The sequence below is a fragment of the Protopterus annectens genome, chromosome 15.part0, assembly GCF_019279795.1.
Source record: "Protopterus annectens isolate FY-2018-M chromosome 15.part0, PAN1.0, whole genome shotgun sequence".
Classification (NCBI taxonomy): domain Eukaryota; kingdom Metazoa; phylum Chordata; order Ceratodontiformes; family Protopteridae; genus Protopterus; species Protopterus annectens.
Genome location: NC_056749.1, coordinates 118,630,068 through 118,638,702, shown reverse-complemented (window position 1 = coordinate 118,638,702; position 8,635 = coordinate 118,630,068).

The following is an 8,635-nucleotide window of genomic DNA, read 5'->3' as shown; positions in this document are numbered from 1 at the left end:
ATGTGTGCATTTTCTTTTAGTTCTGAAAGCATCTTTTTTAAAAAGGACAAATCAAGATCTAGATTTGGGACAATATCTTAATTTTTGGATTTTTGACTTAGAGATACATGACATTTGAAAACATCAAAGTTGTTGCCAATGTTTGTATATAATTTGTTGTTATTAATATATTTTACTTCTAAGTTGTTACTGCTTTTTACTTGCATTTTGCCTCTTTTTTTTTTTAGATTGTACATATGTTTGAGAGACATAGCATAAAAGACTACTTTTATTTTTTCCAAAGCAATGGCTGTTTTCTGTGATAATGTATTAATTTATCTCTTATTTATATTTTCTATTATTTTTACGATAGATGTATCATTTGTTTTATATTTAGCTTTAGTCTCTTAAAGTTGTGATTGTATGTTTGATAGTTCTGATTCCTATTCTTTTGTTTTCTACTTATACCAAGTTTAATAATAAACTTTAAGCGCGATCAATTACAGTACACTTTTCGTCAGTTAAGAATAACCGACTTCATCAGAAACTGAAAAAACACACAGAACCATAGGTTAATAGACAAACCACTTAAAAGCTTGGCTGCTGTCACGTGCTTTTAAATCTTGATCTTCTTTATGGTTAGTTTTACCTTAAGGTAATCCACCTAGTGGTGAATATCTTAGTGACATAAGAGCGATACCATATAAACAAGCGCAATATAATATAATGTAGTGTAATCACACAAGGTAGATATTGGTGTTACATGTACTGTTAATGTACAATTTGAATACTAGGCATTCTGGTTAAATGATTGACCCGCCATGTGTAGACCAGGTGCAGTTAAATGTAGTGTCCTATCATCTAAAAAATTGTTTAAAATTCTTTTGTTAAAATTCTTTCTTTATATGTATGTAAAAAACCGTTAAAAAGTCCTATTAAAAAATCTTAAGAAACAAATCATAGGTCAAGTGGGTGTATGCGCAAAAACAGTCCCCCCAAGGACGGAGAAGTGATAAGCAGCAAAACAGTGAAATCATTCCTTGTCAAAGTATTTGTCAAGATATTTAGAATACAATTAAACTTTTCAAAGGAACCACAAGGGTGTACGCTCTGACACATCGAAAATTAAGAGGTGTATAAATTGTTTCACTGATGGTCCCCAGTTATTGGGAACATGTATTAAAAATATATGTGTATATTTTAACTTGTGGGTCACCCCACATCGCATCTCTGCTGGACTATACAAGGCCACAAAATTGGCAGTACATCCAAAGTGTCCCTGTAGCCAAGCCTTTGTATAGAGAAAGTAACATATACAACCGCTCCCCCCAGGAGTGTCAGTTAATATGCTGTGTATTTGGTTATGCAGGGACCAACGTGTTGTAAGTTTGTATGGAAAAATAACGTAATTGAGCGTTTAGGGTGGAGGCAGTATCCCATGTTAAAGCCAGTCACACTTATGTAGATGTTCTTAGAATTTTATTATTGAAAGTAGTGTTGAAAGTCGTATGAAGACTTGTATTGTCAATTATCTTTAAAGGTTTGTATTTAAAAATGGGCTATAGTGGAACTGCCGTAGTCAAGGAGCCTCAGTACTTATACATGAAGCCTCATCGTATTCCAGTAGGAGTAGATGCAAGTAGCTCCAAGATAATACAACCATTGTGATGGTCTAATAAACAAGTCAATGTACGGCTGACCTGATCGTTGAAGGGGGATGTATATTAAGGTTTGTTCATGTTGTTAGTGCAACAAATTTGTAGTGTGGCCATACTCCCAGGGAAAGAAGGGTAGATAGGCAAAACAAGTGGTAGGTCAGTTACCCTATTTATTACTTCACCACCACTTTAGCTCTGAGACCGGGGGCATCCCGTTATTGTGTTAGGACTGTGCCCACCATATGTTTCTCATCTAGGGTTAGATTTTAAATTTTTAAACTTTAAAATTTGAATTGTCGAATCTTGAATGTTACATTTTGAATAGTTAGAATCGCCTTGGTGTTATCCACTGAAATCTATTCCGCACATATCACCTTTCCAAGTTCTTAAGTTTTAGGATGCAGGTGATAGATGTCATTTCATTAATGCCCGGTTTCTGATTGGCATTAGTCCTTAATTGCCAGAGGAGTTCTTTCCTCTCTAATTTAAGAGAGTCATACCCTCCTCTGATGTCCTTAATCTGTTGGTCAATAACCCTAAATTTAAAATGGTGGCCAGTATTGTCCAGTACATGTCTGGCCAAAGCATTGGTCGTTCTCGCAGTTTTAATACTATATAGATGTTCGTATATCCTCTCCCTTAGCTTTCTATCGGTTTTCCCGATATAGAAAGCTGGGCAGCACGAACATTTAGCGAGGTATACGACTAACCTACTGTTGCAGTCGAACCTAGAGTAGGATTTGAATTTTTGGTCACCTATTACAAAATTAACTCCTTCCTCAATGTAGTTGCAGTATTTACACATTTGACATTTAAACATCCCAAGTTTAGTCGTGTATGGTTGTTTAGTGCCTTCTAAAAGTTCTTTCAGATTAGGTCCCCGTCTGTATATTATTTTGGGCCTACTAGGTACTACATTGTGGAAGTCATTGTCATTTGTCAAGAACTCCCAATTTTTCAATATTATGTTATTGATTCTATGGGAGTCGGTGTTAAACGTGCAACAAAAGCCACAAGAAAAGTCTGAGTTGCCAGAAGTGGTAGTGTCGACCAATACAGGTCCAATATTCCTGTTGTGGTCATTGTTCAACAAAGGAATGTATATATTCATACTTCTTTTACGCTTGACTTCTTCAGTAATCTCACTTAAGAGTGTGGGTGGATATCCCTGTCTGAGGAAGAACTGGGTCAAGGTCTGGCATTCCTCCAAAAAGTCCTTTTCTTTACTGGACATACGGGCCACTCTGACAAGTTGACCCTTAACCACAGATCTCTTTTGGTGCCTAGGGTGACAACTGGAGTAGTGGAGCATAGAATTGGAGTAAGTTTCTTTACGGTGAATTTTGGAAACCCACATATGATTCTCGTAATCTTTACTCAAATCAATGTCCAAATAGTCAATCCTATTTCTGTTGTATTTGAACGTAAAGGAGAGAAACTCGGTGGAGTTGTTGAAAACTGACATCAAGCTATTGATTTCAAGTTCTGATCCTTGATATATTATAAATATATCGTCCAGAAATCTAGTGTAGAACTTAATTTTCAAGGTAACTTCTTCCACTGTTAAAATGTTGTTTCTCTCCCAGTAAGCCATGACTAGGTTTGCTATGCTTCCTCCACTTGGTGAGCCCATGGCCACACCTATTTTTTGATGGTACAGAACCCCATCAAACATCAAATAGTTGTAAGAGAGTACCGTATCCATCAGTTCACGTACCAGCTGTATTTCCTCACTGGGAGCTTTCAGCAAGTCTAACATCGCCCCTACCCATTCCATGGCTATGTCATGGGGAATTGATGAGTACAATTCCTTGACATCGATTGTTACAAATATGCTCTCAGGGTAGAAGTCAACAAATTTGATTGCCTCCAGGAAGGACCATGAATCTTTGGTAATTTGTTTTTCTTTTCTGACATATCCTTGTAATATACTGTCTAGGAGTTTACTGCACGTATAGGTGATGCTCTTCCTCCCGTCCACCAATGGTCTCATAGGTGGGTTGTCAACATCTTTGTGTATTTTGGGGATCCCAAATAGTACCGGTGTCCTGGGTGTCTGTTGTTGCAAGTAAATGTAGGTATCCCTATCAATCCTGGCTTCCACGTACAGTTCTTCTATAAAGGCCTTGACTTTCTGGTGTGCCCCATTCATTTCGTTGACAGATACCTTCAAGTAACCTTCCCCGTCCAAGATGAGGTTCATCCTATTAATGTAGTCGTCATTTGCCATTATGGTGACACCTCCCCCTTTGTCCGGTTTCATGATTCGCACTTGGGCTTTTCTGAGGAGGGAAAGTTCCTCCCTTTCATTTTTACCAGTGTTTGAATCTCTCGGTTTGAAATTGTTATTTTGTTTTTTTAGATTTCTCATATCCATTTCAGTTACCCTTTCGAATAACATTAAAGCTGGATGCAATGGGGGGTTGAAAACACTGGAGACATAAAGGTCAGGTCTCCGGTTTGACCCATTGCCTAATAACAAACCCAGGTTGAGTTTTCTGGTAAATAGCTTTAAGTCTACCAAAGTGCTTGCCAGGTCGAAGCGGGAGGTCGGTACAAAAGTATTGCCCCTAGACAGTAATTCAATAGTGTCATTGCTAATATTGTAGTCAGTATAGTTGTAGACCTTGAAGTCTCCACTATAGTTCAATAGAACCCTACAACTTGGGGCAATGGCTTGATCCTGGAGAACCAGTTGACTTTGTGTCACCACCTCTTCCTCCTGGCACCTTTCCTCTTGTTGTTCGTGGTCCGCTGGTTGGAGGCTCCTATTGGAAAATTTTGTGCCTGCGGAAGTCCCATATTGTTGGCACCTCGATAACCCCTATTGTCATTACCACTATTCTGCCCGTTACCTTTGTTGGCCAGCCTCTCACTTCTTCTAACGTCATTGACGTTAGAAGGTCCTTCATAACATGTATCTTCATCGAGCCCAATATCGTCATCCACCCAGTCAGTGGTCGGTTGGTGCTCATTTGGCTGTCCTCCCAAAGTAGGTTCTCCCAAACCCACTGGTATTGTATTAAGATGTTTAGCTGGTTTGGGGTAAGCCACCCCATTATTATAGTCATTAACATCCCTGTTTATTTTTTTCTGTTTTGTTAAATTGAGTTTGGTAAGGTGTTCATCAATGCTGATGAAACACCTTTTGTACTCAAATTGGTATCTCCGATAGTCTATATCATTTTTAATAAGGCCATCTAGTTCGTCGATCTCCTCCAGTAAGGTGTTGATCGAGGTTTGGTACTGTTCACAAAACAAGCCTAGTAACTCCAACCCATGCCTATCAAAAAGGCTGATTAGGGCTGCATGGAAGGAAGATCCTTCTATTAGCCCTGCAGGAAACTGCCAATGCCTTAAACCTTTAGGCACCACCTTCAGCCTAATGCATTCGTGAAAGTAAGCAACCTCGAGTTGCAACTTTCTTACTTTAAACAGTTTTTCATCGAAAGTGTTTAATTTGACTGATAGGTCGTGGCTTACCTCGCCATTTCCTTTATGGCTGCCATTGTGTTGTGTATCACCAAAAGAAAAACCTCGTTGTATCCAGGCATTCAGTGACGGTATCCTTGCCGTAACCCCATCAACTCTTGTCCCATCAGTATGGCCAAGACTGGGGTTTACCATAGTTTCCCCATTATTTGCCGCTGCTCTATCATTTCCAGTACATCCTGAACTGGCGTTCGCACTGCTGCTATTTCCTTCCCCAAGCCTGTGTTGTCCGTTCGTGTTATCGCTATTCAGCACAGATATCATCCTCGTTGGTCCTGTGTTGATGCCGCTACCTTCACTCCGTCCTCCAGGCTGCAAGCTGGTGACCGCCTCAACCTGTTGTGACAGGCGGTCAACTTTCTGTGTGAGGAGTTCAATGAGAGCCGTTAAGTTTCCTCCGCTCTCATTCCCGTTGCTACTCTGTGAGTCATTCCTCAGTGAATTAGGGCTGCCCGGTTCCATCGACAGAAAACAAACCAAGAAATATCGCAGAATCACCAACCAGTAAATCCACAAAAAACGGTACCCGGACCCTTCTTCACAAGAGAAACAAGTTTAATAATAAACTTTAAGCGCGATCAATTACAGTACACTTTTCGTCAGTTAAGAATAACCGACTTCATCAGAAACTGAAAAAACACACAGAACCATAGGTTAATAGACAAACCACTTAAAAGCTTGGCTGCTGTCACATGCTTTTAAATCTTGATCTTCTTTATGGTTAGTTTTACCTTAAGGTAATCCACCTAGTGGTGAATATCTTAGTGACATAACAGCGATTTGCACCTGGTCTACACATGGCGGGTCAATCATTTAACCAGAATGCCTAGTATTCAAATTGTACATTAACAGTACATGTAACACCAATATCTACCTTGTGTGATTACACTACATTATATTATATTGCGCTTGTTTATATGGTATCGCTGTTATGTCACTAAGATATTCACCACTAGGTGGATTACCTTAAGGTAAAACTAACCATAAAGAAGATCAAGATTTAAAAGCACGTGACAGCAGCCAAGCTTTTAAGTGGTTTGTCTATTAACCTATGGTTCTGTGTGTTTTTTCAGTTTCTGATGAAGTCGGTTATTCTTAACTGACGAAAAGTGTACTGTAATTGATCGCGCTTAAAGTTTATTATTAAACTTGTTTCTCTTGTGAAGAAGGGTCCGGGTACCGTTTTTTGTGGATTTACTGGTTGGTGATTCTGCGATATTTCTACTTATACCAAACTAGAATTTTACCAAAAATATAAGCTTTTAAAGCATTCCAGATCATAACTATATTAACTCCATTAGTGTTATTTGTTTCTAAATATAGCTTCCATTCAGAAAGTAGTCAGGGTTTAAAATATTTTAATTTTGTTATATCAGCAGGTATTCTGGTTAAATACTTTTGTTATATAAGCAGGTAATCTGGTTAATAATGTATTTTTTGAAGATTATATGCAATTTTATAATAAGGGCATTGTGATTGGAAATATATCAGGGTATGATATTGAATGTGGATAGCTTTAAAATTATGTCCTGGGATACTAGTATGCTATCACTTCTAGTTTGTGTTCCATTCTCATAGGAATAATCAGTAAAGGTTAATGATTTGAAGTCTCTCAGAGTGAATGTATAGTTTAAGTTACGGTTTTCAGTACTTTTTTGAAGGACTTTTGCAGTTGAAGTCATTCTTAGTTTTCTTTTATTACTAGAATCTGAATTGTCTAATAAACAATTGAAGTCAACTCTTATTATTAAAGTGCCTTTATATTCATTAAAAATAATGTCTAAGTGTTTTTTCAACTAAATGTTGTCTCATTCCAGGAAACTGTTGCATATTTACTGGAGTCAATACTCTGTTATTAAGTTTTATACGAATAAGAGTTAAAATGCCATCTTTGTCCTCATATTTATGAATACGAAAAGGCCACCCAGACCACTGTAGCTCGAGCAGAAATGGAGCAAGGAAACTACCTTCCACAAATACCAATATGTACATATGTTGTACATTTTAATATGTTTTTTGTCTTACTATGCACAATAGTTGGCATTTTAAATTAGGATTATACATGTTTTTGTGAGTGTATGTGATGTTTTTTAAGACGTTAAGTATGTAATTAAGCATATTAATTGTTGTTTTTTTGGCGCCAAATCTGCTTTATAAATGCACTTAGTTAACTGCATTAATTGGTTCTGAAGAAGTCTGCTTTGTGTGGATGAAAGCGCTTAACCTGTGATTCCTTTTTTGGCTGCAATAAACCTGTGTTTATCCTGATCGAGGTGTGGATCTCTGGATTATTGGTATTTGTGGAAGGTAGTTTCCTTGCTCCGTTTCTGCTCGAGCTACAGTGGTCTAGGTGGCCTTTTCGTGTTTTTGGTACTTGGTTCGCTCATATTTATGAATGATCTATAGTGGGCTATCAATTTTTCCATAACATCATAACTCTGCTTCTTTTGCTTTTAAATGAGGACTGTGCCAAAACTGAATAATTATTGGTATTCCATACTTTGTTATCTACATATTTAAAGTGTGTTTCTTGAAAGAATATAACTTGAGCCTTGTCTGCTTTAAATAATGAAGCAGGTTAGATATTTTCCTTGGATCATTTAACCCACTTGACATTACAAGATAGCAGAGTTAAGTTCATCTATAAAACATGTAAAGACAAAAGTATGATTATCAACATACTGTAAGTCAATGTAACTAAATATTGTATAATTATACCGGCTGCAATTATTTTAGTGTTAAAACCAATATTTGGAAAATACTAATAAACCAAAGAGAATAATTATATTACATACAAAGAAGTCACAAAATTCCTAGCCTAGTAAATATAAGATCCACTAGACTCCTTGCCTAGAACTTAACAAAGAGCAGAGAATTAATAGGATTAATAGAACTCTGCAGCCAAAGTCTAATAATATTGAGATCTATGAATTAAAATGATTTGTTTTTCCAATGAGAAGGTTACGAGAGTAGAAGTGGATGAGATAACTGAATCAGTTTGGGTACGAGAAGGAGAAATGAGATGATAAATGAGGGGGTTGTGGTTGGTATAATGGTTAAAGTTTTTACCTTCTAGACACAAAGTACAGAATTTGAATCTCACATTTGGAAGGGAAATTGACTAGGCTTAAAATGGCCCACAAGGACAGCCTAGCACTTAACTATAACTATGAACTTTGTTCTCTTATATTAAATCTAGAAGTCCAAATGAATGGAATACCAATTGCTTTTAGTTATATATATATATATATATATATATATATATATATATATATATATATATATATAATATAGATTCGTATCACTTCATTGAAAGACAATTTCACTGACACTCATTTCACTATATAGGGAAGACTGAACGCATGTTGATGGAAAAAAAGTATGAACATTTGCATGCCATCAGAACAAAAAATGGCAATAATGCACTGTTTAAACATTTAACTGGACAACTTGTTCAGCAAACTTCCCCACCACCCATATTAACTTATATGGTTTCTCCCAGACTA